The sequence below is a fragment of the Pteropus vampyrus genome, unplaced genomic scaffold (assembly GCF_000151845.1).
Source record: "Pteropus vampyrus isolate Shadow unplaced genomic scaffold, Pvam_2.0 Scaffold140, whole genome shotgun sequence".
NCBI classification, from domain to species: Eukaryota; Metazoa; Chordata; class Mammalia; order Chiroptera; family Pteropodidae; genus Pteropus; species Pteropus vampyrus.
Genome location: NW_011888921.1, coordinates 130,682 through 144,808, shown reverse-complemented (window position 1 = coordinate 144,808; position 14,127 = coordinate 130,682). Strand labels below are relative to the sequence as shown.

Below are 14,127 nucleotides of genomic sequence, written 5' to 3'. Positions count from 1 at the left end.
CAGCCTCGCGCCGCCTGCACTGACTTCCCGGAGGGGCGCCGCGACCTGCACGGCGACTTTCTGGACTCTGGATGGTTCGCGGGCTGCCCACCTTCGCCCACCCCTGAAGCCACGGACCGCAGCCCCGCAGCCCCGGCGCGGCGCCGAGGACCGTCCAGTCGAGTTCCCTGTCCTTTGCGCGGGGTGAGTGGCAGCCCGGCTCCAGGCGGGCTCTGCAGAGGGTCTGCGGTCGCGGCGGCGGGGAGCGAGCACCGCAGGGGAAGGGCCGGACATCTTCGGTGTCACTGCTCACTGCGGGGCGCGCAGGAGGCGGGGGGTGGGGGGGGGATTGTGACACCCAGAGTCCAGACTGGGTTGGTGTGGCAGAAAATAAGGGAGAAGGTCATAGTCTGTTTGTTGGGTTAAGTAGACAGTGAAAGCAGATATTGGGCTGCAGCACCAAGAGGGCTTCAGATAGGCTGCCCGCATGGCTCCTGTTTGCTGCATCACAGCCAACTCTTCCCTTGATTCTCTCCTGCGTGGAAACCCGTTCAATGGCCCGAGTTGGGGCGATGCTGGCGCAGGGAAGCGAGGGTGCGTTGGCATGTGTCTGCGGCTTAGGATCGCCCGTCACCTACTGGCGTCGGGAAGGAGGGTACCGATTCTTTCCTAAGGCTCTAGGAAGAGGGCCGATTGCTTTTTGGCAGGGGGTGCATTAGCTCCCCGCCCCTTTCCAATCCGGGCGAAGGTGTTTTCTGAATGTAGCACGTATATAGGAAAGAATGGGAGCGTCTTCTTCTCTTTAGGCAGAAAAAGTTGAAGAAACTGGGCATGTTAATGATTAGCAGGACTAGGACTCCGGATGCAGCAGAAAGCTGTTAAATTTTCATTGCCCTCTAAGAAAAACAAACGACATCGCCAGTGACTATTGGCAGTGCCGTGTTATTTTGGGACTTTGGGGAAATTGTCCACAGATTGTCTTTGGGAGGCTGAAGAACGAGGTGGGGATGGGGGAAAGACAGCTGGCACTGCACTGGGTTCCAGCTTGCCTAAAGAGGATTCAGAACCACAAGCCAAACACGTTTGCTTGCTGATTTTACAAAGCGGACGCGAGGCAGAACTGCAGCCATGAGCAAGGTGAAGAACACACCATGGGAACCTGCTTAAGGAAAGAACATCTTGTCTCTCTGGAAGAGTTCAGATGCATTCGTGCTGTAAAAAGCATATATATGTAGAGAGAGAGGGAGAGAGGGAGAGAGGGAGAGCGGGAGAGCGGGAGAGAGGGAGAGAAGAGCTAGAGAGCGAGAGGAGAGAGAGAGAGAGAGAGAGAGAGAGAGAGAGAGAGAGAGAGGCGTTTAGGATGGAATTTATGAAGGACAAACTATACTTAATGAAATTGTCTCTGTGCACACCGGACAGTTTTGTCTACCTCTTCATTTTAATCAGTATTTCAGAAGGCCGTGTCTGCAGTTGATGTTATATAATTGATGGGATTCACCATCAGATATTTTTAAATGTACTTTTGGAGTGAAAGGAACTTCCTTCTGTCCTTTCAGATAGGCCCAAGGTATAGATGGGTGAGGGTTTGCTGAATGTTTGCCCAGATCCAGCTCCAGATGTGTGAGCTCAGCTGTTGCCTGTCACTTAGGTGACAACTGGCCTTTTTCCACTAAGCCTCTGCTGTCTCCATTATCTTCAGTGAAGTGTCAATGTTCAGCCGCCTTCTATTATCAGGAATGGACTGTAGCCCCTTGGGAGGCAGCAGCCTTGTTTGACCATCCCCAACAATATGTCTGTTTTCAGGATCTGGGAAGAAAAAAAAAATCCCATGACAGCAAGATAGATACATTTTGAATTAAGCACCAACTTAATCCAAAGATTCTCCTTTAATCAAGACAGCTCTGGAAGGATGATGCAATATTTGTCAAGTCCTTTTCTCTGGAATAATATTTACTCCCACCAGGGGATTTTAAACTTAAACAGCAGCCATTTATCTTGCTGTCTGGTGGGGCCTGGTTCAGTTTGCCTCCAATGTGGTCCTAGCCTAGATGGCTGGGCTTGGCCTGGGACAGAAATCTGTCATTGTAGCCCAGCTGGAGCCTGAAGAAAGCAAAATACAGCACCTGCTGGTACCAGAGGGTTTCTAAATGCCATCAACTGGCGAGTCAGGAAACACAGAAGGAGATATTTTACAAGCTCTTCCAGAAATGTTTATACAAAGGATTTAAAGGTTAACAATGCATGTGCTCTACATATTAAAACTAAAAGATGCTAGAAATAAATGGACGTTACCCACAGTCAAGAGTTAGCACACTTGCTGACTAACTTGAAAAATCTGTTTTAATACGTCATGCTAACAATAGTGACTCATTCTTGTGAATAAGTCTAGGTAGAAGGAAATGAGGAAGGAGAGAGGGAAGGAGAGAGGGAAGCGGGGGAAGGAGGGAGAAAAAAACTGGATGGTACATAGAGGTAGCCATATTGATGTGAGCAAATGGGTTTAGTAAATTAATTTTTCCATCCTTAATTTGTTACTAATTGGTACTAAATTAAGCCTACTGGTTTATAAGTTTTTAAAAGAAACGTGATATATTTTACTAAAATGACAGATTTAATCAGTTCTGCCGGTAATACCAATGAAACTTTAAAAGTTTATCATGTTTTTATAATCAAGAACCATGGAACCACCATTTGTCTCCATAATAAAGGAGGTTGTAATGAGTCAGCTTGGGTCACCGAAATAAAATCTAATATCATCAGGGGAGAAAAAAAAACCTTATAGGTTTAATAGCTAAACTATTAAATGTGGGTAAAAGGTTGTTCTGGTTGTTTCCAAAAGCCTCTCTGATGATAAATCTGAAAAGACATAAAAGAAGAGGTTAAATTTTGAAGTTTCTTTAATTAAGGATTTTAAAAAGTAAGCTGAAATCCAAGTTTTAAAAAATGACATTGTAACATAACTTCTCTAAAACCTTTTATAATGACTTAATAATAACAAAACACAGAATTGAGTATTATAAGTGACTGTTCATAATACTCATAAAATGGAACAAATATTTTTAAAATTCTCTTCCAGTAATTAAGTAACTCTTAGTTACTTATAGTTTAAGTAATATACCTATAGTTTAGATTGCCCAATATAGTTTTCAGGAAAGATCATCAACACAGGTATTCTAGTTATTGTAGTTACTTTCCTGGTTAGTCTTTTACAAAGAATAAAATTTTCTTTTTAAAGAAGGAACGTAATTTTAAAAATTAGAGTGATTCTCATCTGTGTCTAGAAATATAAAGATGTCACTTGACCAGGATAGACTTCTTCCACTTAGAAAAACAGCTCTCTTATTTCCCTTCACTTTATGTAAAATAATATCAATTGTTGAACTCTTACTAGTGTGAGAATATTCAATTTGCTTAAATCTAGGGGCAATTATTCCACAATAAAGAGGAGTTAGGAAAATGAATGAGCTATCTTTCTTGGTTGGTTGGTTGGGTGGATGGTTGGGTGGGTGGGTAGGTGGCTGGCTAGTTCGTGTTTTAAGGAACCATTACCGCTTTTTCTTGTGGTCACAGAATAAAGCACTACCAGATTGTGCACTAATATCTTAGGAGGTTGGTGCGAACAAATGAGTTGGGAGAGGAAAATACAATAATCTGGGTGCCAAGTCCTACACTGGTGCAGTTCCTTGAAACCTCAGGCAGCACGTGGAGCCAGCGTTCCAGAACAGAGTACTCGGGACCAAGATGGCAACAGGGAAACTTCAGCAGCCCCTGCTTCTGGATTTCTCCACTGCTAGACACACATGAGTATAGTGCCCAAGCTCCCCCAGTAACAAGTAATTACACATTCTTGTCTATGGCCATGCTGTACTGAAGCCAAGGATGTTAACTACATGTGTGTTGGTAAAGCAACATTTTGGCACAGTGGGAAAGGACTGGCCTGGCATTGCATGGGGATCCACTTATACCTTCGTTTCCCCCATTCCCCCTCTGCTGAAGGAGAGATGGTGGGAAGAGACATTCTTCACAAGTTGGAGCATGCTGATGTCATGACACTTCTGGCGCGGCGATACGACAGAATAATCGGATCATTTTTCTGCTTGCCAGAATGACACGATTTTTCCAAGAACCATTCCTGAGCCAGTGGTCCATTGGCACTGTTTCCAGTTACTAGGGGGGATCAAACCTCTCAACAAGAATGTAATAATTCTTCTTGTGTCTCTGTCTTGTGTGCACATTTGAGCTAAATTCTAACTGCATTTTGGTCTTCTGTAGGGACTTCTCTGTAGGAACGAGAATGATTGCCCAGCCTGAACTGATTAGATCCTTCTAGGTTCATTTCTTTATAAAGAGAGATTTTAAATTTAAAATAAAAATAAAAATGTCAGCAAGGCAGAAGAAAATGTAAACATTTTAAAATTTAGAGAGATAAACTACCGAGTAGCTGTCATTTACCTTTTCTTAGCTTTTCTCCGCCTGTCCATAAGTTTGGTCCTAAGTGAGCCTAAAAAACAACTGACCAATTAAACTGCAGTTGTATTTTTCTTACTGGTAGATTTGGGTGAACTCTTGGGAGAGATGCCTTTCATTTCTAGTGGATTACACTGCAGGAGAAAAAAGTTAGGGCTGTGTTATTTCAGTTGTTCTAGTGCTGATGTCATGTACTCCTTTCTAAGAGTTTTGTCCCAATTGCTGATTTATAGCACCCACCAGCTTTTGCTTTGTGTATGCTTCTCTCTGTTTCCTTCTTTTCTCTTTGGGTCTCTGGAAAGAAAGCTTTGTCGATAAGACAGTGAAAATATTGCAGTCAGATGCAGACCCATAAGTAGACTCCTCTGAGCAGCGTGCTTTAACTCAGCTGCCCTTCTTTTATCTGAGGCACAGATCCCACAGCTCGCAATTATGGTCTTTGACTTTGGTAACAATTCTGTTTGAAATGTTTCCAATTACATACAATATTGGCGGCATGTAGCAGCTGCATGCCAAAAAGCATTTCGAAGTGTGTTCCAAGAATCAGGCTGTGATTGCTTTTAATTTAAATAAAGGCTATTTGGTTTCCTGTGAAGTTTTTTATAACCACCTTCCCCCTCACCTCCACCCCGCCAATTTTTGTTGCCTTTAAGAAAAAAAGTTCGATATAAAGTAGCCACCACTTGATGTGATGGTTTTCTAGGATAGACGTTTGCTATGAGCAGACATACCTGAACTATTCAATAAAAGAAATTTGAAAGAAACATTGTACAGCAGTTTAGAGTTCCCCAAAGAAGAAAAGGGGAAAAGTTTATCTGATAGTATATTTTAAGTAGTTAATGTTTTCAAGTTTTTCCCCTTCCTTTTATAGGGATCTATTATTATAATTATATTTTTAGGTCACTGGAGATTATTTGGTGCACTGTCTTTCCTTCATATTCCATGAACATGTGTTAAAAACACATTGAAAGGGTACAGAAAGGTCAGTGAGAAAATTCTTAAAATGAGCAGGGAGAGAAAGCAGCAAATAATTTCACCATTTCACAGGAACCAAACCCTCCATATTTGACCCTTCCGTGGACTTGAAATCTCCTAACACTGAAAGCTTTTAAAATAGTAGTGGTTTAAATCTTTTAATAGCTACCAGATATACTTGACTTATTAAATCTGAAAATAAGAAAATATACACTCTCAGGGCTTGGAGTGAAGAGACTGGTTACAGGACTGGAGAGTTCTGTTTCTAGGATGGTTTGTTGGCCCATTGAAACATAACACCTAGAGCTAGAGGCTATCCAATAGCGAGGTGCTAAGATGGTCCTAATTAAGGTGTTTTCACATAGGCTCTTTCAATCCTGGCAAAAACATCCTATGGAATATAGTGCTTCTTTGGGTTGAACAGTAGTTGACTTGCATAAATGCCAACATCTCTTCTGGCATTTTTGGAAATTCTCCATCATGTAATAAATAGTGCTGTATAATCCAAATTTGTAAATGCCATGTTTCATGTAGCCCCTGTAGAGACAGCTGAAATTAACCCAGGCTGCAGGCATCATTGAGATCCTGGAGGTTACGTTACTGCCTAGATCCAAGGAACGACCCTAATGAACCATAGTGGAGGCCTTTGATCAAATCTAGGAGAAGGTGTGAGGTTAGCCTTAGTATAGCAGTGTACTGTGAAGCAGTGCCCACCAACCAATGCTTAGACATTTCTTTTATCCTTGGAAACTGTCTTTCAATTAAGCAAACCTTCTTAGAGGAAATTTGCTCAGCTCGAGGTAAAATGAGGTTTATGTTGCTTTACCAGCTGAGCACCCCAGCCTGCCAGACACTTGCCCTACACAGGCCCATTGCTATAGTGACAAAACCCACAGTAACTACGGTTGAAATAGAAAGTCTATTAAAACCCTTTTCTATGTTGGCCAGCTCCTGTGCCCTCGTTAAAATGCTGTCTTCTTGATGTGCGCACGCTCAGGCACGTGCGCGCGCATGCACAAACACACACACACACACACACACACACACACACCACTCTTTCAGTCTAATAATAGGAAACTGACTTAAACCACGTTATAATTTAACTAAAGGCATTTATACTTTTTTTCTTTTATCTCACTGATAAGCAAATAATATGGTGATCTTCTGAAGAAACTTGTAACTTGTTAAACGTAATTGATATTTCCAACTGTTATTTATATACTCGAATAATCTAAATTATTCGAGTGAAGATCTGAAAAAGAGCTAGATAGTATGGCATTCGTTTTGCTTTAAAACATCTCTTCCAAACAATTTAGGGAATGGTTAGATTTTATATAAGATGACTGCTTAGTGCTTAGTGCTCTAGTGTTGAAATACTTGTTATAATGTGTGTCAAAGAGATGGCATTTTAAATTCTTCTGTGACTATGTAATTAATAAGTGTGTTCAGTGCTTGAGATATATGCATGTTACATAATTTTTAGAGAGAGATAAAGCAATGTCTGAAGTATATTAGAGAGTCACAGATGTTTCTTGTAAGGAAATACATGTGCTCCAAAGGAATTTTGAACTGCTTTCTGATGCTTAGCTTTGTTCATTGCAAGGATCATGTGAATAATTTCATTGAGTTGCCTTAGTTCTTATTTACACAAGCCTTGAGAAAGGAGTTGAAGTGATAAATAACTTGCCCCCCTTGCCTAGTTCTGAAATGCTTTATTTAGCCTTTTATGTTTTTGTGAATGTGGAGGGAGGGAATAAAATATACAGAGAAGATGTTTGTGTTTAACTAAGTTAATCATATACATTCTCTTTGTGGACCTTCTGTAAGCTTAAACAGCTTAGCAGGCTGATAGCCAAAAACATGTCCTCAAATACTGCCAAAAGCATTAAAAGAAGACCAGGATTACTTCATATTGAAGTACTGGAAATGAATTTTTTTTAAACTTCTGTATTTTAAGGAAGAAACCTGAAAAATCACACTCTTCTTTTCCCTTCCTTACCCACGGAAACCAAAATTATTATTTATTAAGGTGGTGAAATAAGACACTGATGGGAATAATATTTGTGTGGGAGTGTTTTTAACTAGTTTGATTTGTCTGGTTAAACAGGGATCAACCAGGTTACTCTGGTATATAATGGGTGTTTTTGTTGTTGTTGTTATTTATATGTTTGTGTTGCCTGTAGACACTGGCTTTCTTATCTTGGTTCAGTAACTTTTGGCCAAATACTTGTTCATTTATCTTCTATATTCTTGAGCAGAAATTCAAGAATAGATAGTAGCGATGAGGTATAACAGTGAAGGAAAAGATTATTTTTCTGTAGTCTTTCTGAAAATCAGAAAACTTGGACTATAGTACAATAACTGTGATTTCAAGTCAACCTCTCGGCCTCTCTCAGCCTCGGTTCCTCATATATAAAGTGAGGGAATCAGGCTAGATCAGTACATGTTAACCAAAAGTTTGCATCATAAACACCTATAGAGCTTTTTCAAAATGCAAATACATAGAGATTTTTAAGGCAGTAGGTTTGGGGTGGGGTCTTGCACATTTAATTCGAAAAAGCTCCTCAGGTAATTTAATGCACAGCTGGTTAAGAGCCACTAAATTAGATGACCTCTAAGATTACCTTCCATTTCTAAATTTTATGTTTCTAATCCTAGTAGACTGAACGCCCTTCCTCCCTTCCTTCCTTTCTTTTTCCTTCCTTCCTCCCTTCCTTCATTTCTTTCTTCTTTCCTTTCTTTCTTTTTTGTTCATTCATTCATTCAGTCATTCATACATTCTTAACAGCTATGTTCGTTCCTAGTGTTGCTGTCAAAATATTATAGATATTTTTATCCAATTCCAGGAAGATCTGTGTCCTCTGCTCCTATGAGTAGATGGTGATTAATGTGTGGGCAGAACCATGTTCTCTGCGTACCCATCGTCTTACATAACGCCTGGCGCGTCATGGACGCGTGGCAACTACAGAGAGCCTGAAAGTCGGGACATTTTTTGAAAATGTAATATTAGTTATGCTTTCAAGTAATATGTTTTTTGTCAACCTCTAGACACCTTTCAGGTAAAGTACCTCCAAACTTAAAACAATAGGTATAACCGTTTATCTGAAAAACAACATAACTACATTATTTTCTTTGTTTCCAGACTTTCAGGATACTCCAGTGTATCGATTGTATTTTTTTCCAAATTAACAATTGGTCTCATTGATTTAACTATGGAGGTACTTCACCTGAGAAGATAGCTAGAGGTTGACCAAAAAGAAAAAGATATCGAGCACATTACTTAAAAGTATAATTAACATACTGTTGAAAAATAGTTTATCCTATGAAAAACATAGATTGTCCTATGTTTCCTTACTTTTTGGGCTCCTGCGTTTGTTCAAATGTCTAATTTTCTGTTGTCATCTTAATGTGTGGCCATGTAAGAAATGGTCCCAAACATATCACTCTAAAGGTTTCAAAGCTTATCTGAAAAATTTACAACTTTATTATAATTTTAAGTCTTATTTTTAAATATTTTGAATTACAAAGATAAAAATTTTAAATGGATCTTTATTAATACAAGTTCTTAATAAAGTGTGTGTGTGATTAAGCCCTTTGTTTTTCTCAACAAAAATGCTGATTCCCATTTTTTTGGTTTAGCGAGGCAATTTTTAACAAGTTAATTATAATTATTTTTCATAGCCAGCAATTATTCTGAACCTTCTACCATCATGATTCCCTATCATATCTTTCATAACACATAAGATTCTTTAAAACTGTCCACATCCATACTGTCCAGAGGTTCATTTCTACAATATATGTATTTGTTCTAGACACTAAGGTAAATCAGAGGGTCACAATAAAATATGATAAGCACCCTCTCCGTTTTTTTCATAATAACTGTGATATATCTGAAAGTTTTATTATCAAGCATTGGAAAATTCTGTTGTATAGTTTTTGCGGAAATTGATTAAAATGGTTTGTTGCTCATTGTGTTTCTTTGCTTTTTCTTCTTCATTCTGAAAATTTGGGTTATTTCCTATCATTATCCATTATCACCACTGCTGTAGAACATAAAGAGACAAAAGAAAAAGAACTTAAACCTGTCAGTACTACTACCAGTTGTGTCCTACATAGTGCAAACAAAAGGAGAAATTTGATACTTGCCGAGCTTACTTGAGCTTTTCGTTGTTGTACATGCCATTCTTGGTGGGGGAGGTTGTTGTTTTGTTTTGTTTGTTTTTTTAATTAAAAGAACTTTAAAACTTGGATAATGTCCAATTTCTTATGCACTTCTTCTCTGTGTAGGCATGACTAGTAGCAAAGTCAGCTTGCTTCAGCTCTTTTTTCCCTCTTATATGCCCATTGCCAAGTCAAATAATCATCGCCTCAGAGTGGAAATTTCTACCTGAATTATCTCCTTGGGTTGTTAGCACAGTATAGCTGGAGAACTCCTTTAGTTATTATGTGAAGAGATACTGTGAGGCATTTTAGTCAGAAAAATAGATTAAGTTGTATATACAGGGTTTAAGGATCATTAGAGAGAAATTGAGAGCTGGTTCAAGTATTGTATAAAGGCTTATTATTTGTAGGTTTCACTTTCCTGAAGTTTACCTCTAATCTCCTTGTTTGTGCTGTACATCAAGCTAATATAAAAAGACACATGTAGGTTTTTCCAGGTGGGCTCGTGGCTCGCTCCATCATTTTAGGTCTCTGCTCAAAAGTCATCTGACATCAGGGAGGCCTTCCTGATCACCCTACATAAAATAGCAGCACCCCTGCCTTCCCTCAGACACTACCCAGCACTCCTGATACCCTTTAACCTGTTTTACTTTTCTCCATAGCACTTATCACAATGTAACAGATATTTACTTATACAGCTCTCTGTTCCATGAAGAAGTCTATATGCTGTGTTTTCTACTGCTTTATCTCCAATCTTAGATCATGCCTGGCATAGAGTAGGTGCTTAATAAATATCTGCAGAATGAATTACTACAGAAATATAAGGAGCTAACTATGCTTTGAATGGGAGCACCACCTTCCCAATCTAATAATACGTGATACTGAGCAGATTAGAGAGTTTTAAGCTTATATCCTCATTCGTGTAATAGGACTATAAAGTTAGCAAATGGCCATCTTCATTTTGCAGAGTAAGCATTTGTGGGCCATTTAAAACTTATATATAAAGTAAAGACAAATAGAAACCGGTATTTTGTTTCTACCTGAGTGAAAATTTCCAGAAGAGAGATTTTTGTTGTTGTTTGGGGGGTTTTCTGTTTTTTGTTTGTTTGTTTTTGCAGCTAGAGGGGAATTTCTGAGCTGTTTCCCCACTTATTCAAATAAAGCCAGAGAAATTGATAGAATATGAGGAAAGTGACTGATCAAACATTCCTCTTCTTTCTCTCCACCACAAAGTGATCAATGAAATGTAATCGTATAGCAAACGGATGCCATGTTAATAGAAGTAAGATTGAATATTTGCAACAAGGAAGCTGTGTGACTTCCCTCCATTAAAAAAAATAGAGGCAGTATCTTCAGACAGACTTGTGGTGTTGCCCTGTCAGTTAGAACAAAGATGACAGTCTTTCACTCACAAAATCCTGACTTAAATTCCAAAGGTGAAAAGCTAATCCTCTAAGTGATTTCAACCAGCTTGGTAGGAAACCTAGTTGCTTGAAATTATTATTTTAATGTCTCAGTTTCCAGGGTTAGATTGGCAATGAGTCAGCTTTCCTATTAAGGGGCTGAGCCAATTTATTTGTCCAGAAATTATCATGTTTTAACTCGGAGGTTCTTTACTAATAATAAGGCTAATACCTTTGAAGTGCACAAAGCACTTTCAGATTCATCTCATTTACCTTCACTGCAGTCTGTGTGGAGGTCTAACCAAGGTTATCCCCAATTTACTGATGAAGAAGCTGCCTGTTAGTTCAAGGTGCAGTTTCCTAAGGAGCTTTGGTTTGGTCATTTACTGTTCAGTTTTTAGAAAGAAAAGATAAGAAAGAGAGGGAAAATAAGCAAGTACTTGTAAATTGATATAAAATTGTTTGATGATGTTTTATTATTTTGTAAATTTGCCGTGTATCTTTGTTCCATGTTAAATGTTTTTAGATAACCTCTCCTACTACTAACTTGCATGTGATCTTGGATAAGTCACTTAATTTTCTAGACTTTTTACCTACTCTATGCCTCAGTTTCCTCAATTATAAAGTGAGTGGCCTAACGACTTTTTAGGCTCAAAATTTCTAATTCTGAAATACTGGATTTGGAGGCTGTAATGTCAGGGGTAGAGATAATAAATTGGAGCTGCTATTATTTTTTTATTATTATTATCATCACAGCCTAAGTCTCTAACTAGAATTATTTAATGATCTATCCAAAATTATTCATATTAGCCAGGTGTGACTTTAAAAAATGGTCTCTTTATTTATGATTCAGTGTGGCCAATTCAAAATTCAACAAAATCTATGTTTTAAAGACTAAGAGAATATACACTTTCCCTTACTAAAAGTCTGGTTTAATAGGTTACATTATAGCTCAATATGAGGAGCTAAAAAAATACAGTAATATTAAGAGTAAATTATTAATCTGATGTAGTTACAACAATGGTATACTTATATTCATACTAAAAATTACAAATGTGAATGCCGTGTTTATGCACAGGAAATGTAGAAATTTTAAAAAGTAGAACTCAAAGCGGTATGTTCACTTACTTATGTAATCAATAGTGATTATAACTTTGTCTAAAATATGTGTGTTCATTGACTAAATTTGAATTAATTTCGGAAGCTTTAGAGAACTCAACATCCATTTTAGTTATGTTCCTAATATTTTTTAAAACCGTAATAATATTCTTATCTCCACCTCTCTCCAAATAAAAGCTGATGTAAATATGCAATAAATGGTGAAACTCTTTCTGTATTAATCTTAAATGTTGGCATATGTCACCATACCTACTGGCCTGGGTGTTCCATTTTTGCAGCACTGTGATTAATTAAATCACTAACTTTTAAGCACATTCTCAGGACCTTGGATCTTGTTCACATTCTAATTAGGCTGAGCCCGAAGTTACAAATGGCCCACCGGGAGATGTTATAGCATCTGTACTATATCTAAGAAGATGGAGTATGTGAATTGTTCGGATGAACATGGCAATGAGCAATGACGCATCTCCCTGCAGATTCGTAAGTGACTGTGAAGTGCTGTTTCTACAGGAAGGACTGTATAAATGTGACATTAATAATCACCAGTTTGAATCTGGGTCACTTCAGCCATGACTCAAAGATCAAACGCTATCAGATGGTAATGAGTGTGTGAAAGTACTGCAGGAAGATGTTCCATTTCTTAATGACACCTTTGTGGGCCTTCTCAGCAGACTGTTAGAGGGTGGAATCAAAATAAAGGCGCACATGTCCCTTGGTCTGGAGGCCAGCCCTCCAGGTCACAGTTGGCATACTTTCGTAGAGATGTTTTAGGAACAATTCACAGCGGTTTCGGTTATTATAGCTCCTCAAATGGTTATACAGAACCTTTCATCTTCTGCCTCTTTTCCTGACCATTTAGTCACTTCAGAGTGATAGCAGCTCTTTTGCATAATCTCTGCTGTCTTTTCTCTGCAAAGGAGAAATTGCACTTACAGATAAATGCATGTTAACCATTTAGCGTTAAACTCTCCCAGTCTTATTTCCATTTGGGGGCATCATTTTTATTTTAACGCAACTTATGGAGCCCCTGTGGTTGGCCAGGCACTGTGTTAGGCTCTGAGAATACACTCACTAAATAAGAGGGGTTCCTGTCTTGAAAGAGTTTCCTATTTTGTAGAGAAGGAAGGCATTTAAGCATTTACTTGCAAAAAATTGTGATAGAGGCAGGAATAGAGAAATGTACTAGATATAATAGTGGCATAAAGGCAGAAGTTATTTGTTCTGTGCTGATTGTTAAGGAAGGCTTCCAAGAGGAGGAGATGGTTGAGCTGGCTATTAATGACTAAAGAGGAGTTGGCCAAGCCATTAAATTGGAGAATGACCTAGTCTAGGCAAAAAGAAAATTGTGGGCAAAGGCAGGAAACGTGAGACAAACATGATGCTCAGTGAATTGCAAGTCTTTGTATTTGGCTCTAAGATTAATTGTGCTCTTGGTCATGGACTTATTGCCACCTTTATAAAACTTTAGTTTCAATCAGAAATAAGATATGAATTTTGACAACTTTAGTTGTGGTTCTGTCTTTTTTCTGTGGTTGACTTTAAACTTCTGAATAAGAGCTCTCTATTCTCCTCCTTAAACATTGCTTCTACCTGGCCAATCCACCAGGTATTTACACTTGTGTCTTTTCATTGTTACGTTGGAATAATCTAAAGTTGTTTACTCATCAGTTGCCCTGCCAGATTTCAATTTCAGCCTCAAGTGTTTAGACAACATTATATGATGAGTGTTATACTTTTATGACATTTGCTTTAGCACTGTTAGAGCTTTCCATGAAAGCTAATGGTTGGGAAAAAAGAAGCCTGAATGTCACCAAGTGGCCACCAGATGTGTTTTATTGTGTTGGTATCTCTGTTTCGTTTTTATAAAAACTCTTTTTTAAGCTTAAAAAACCTTACAAAGCAGAAATAGCAGACAATAGAGTCATAGGAGCTGAACTATTTTCTTCATTTCCTGATTGTTATTTCTTGAACTCCTGTTTTAAAAACTATGATTCAGCTGAAAGAATCCATAACAATATAAAGT

General features: G+C 38.5%; 1 protein-coding gene across 2 annotated transcripts in view; it reads left to right on the top strand.

Annotated features, from left to right (window-relative positions):
* Positions 1-6: 6 nt before the first annotated feature.
* PRICKLE1 (prickle planar cell polarity protein 1) overlaps positions 7-14,127 on the top strand; it is a 109,312-nt gene continuing 95,191 nt past the window's right edge. For both annotated transcript variants that reach the window (XM_023535460.1, XM_011368167.2), the window contains exon 1: positions 7-183. The gene's annotated coding sequence lies outside the window, so the exon portion shown is untranslated. The remainder of the gene's footprint in view (positions 184-14,127) is intronic.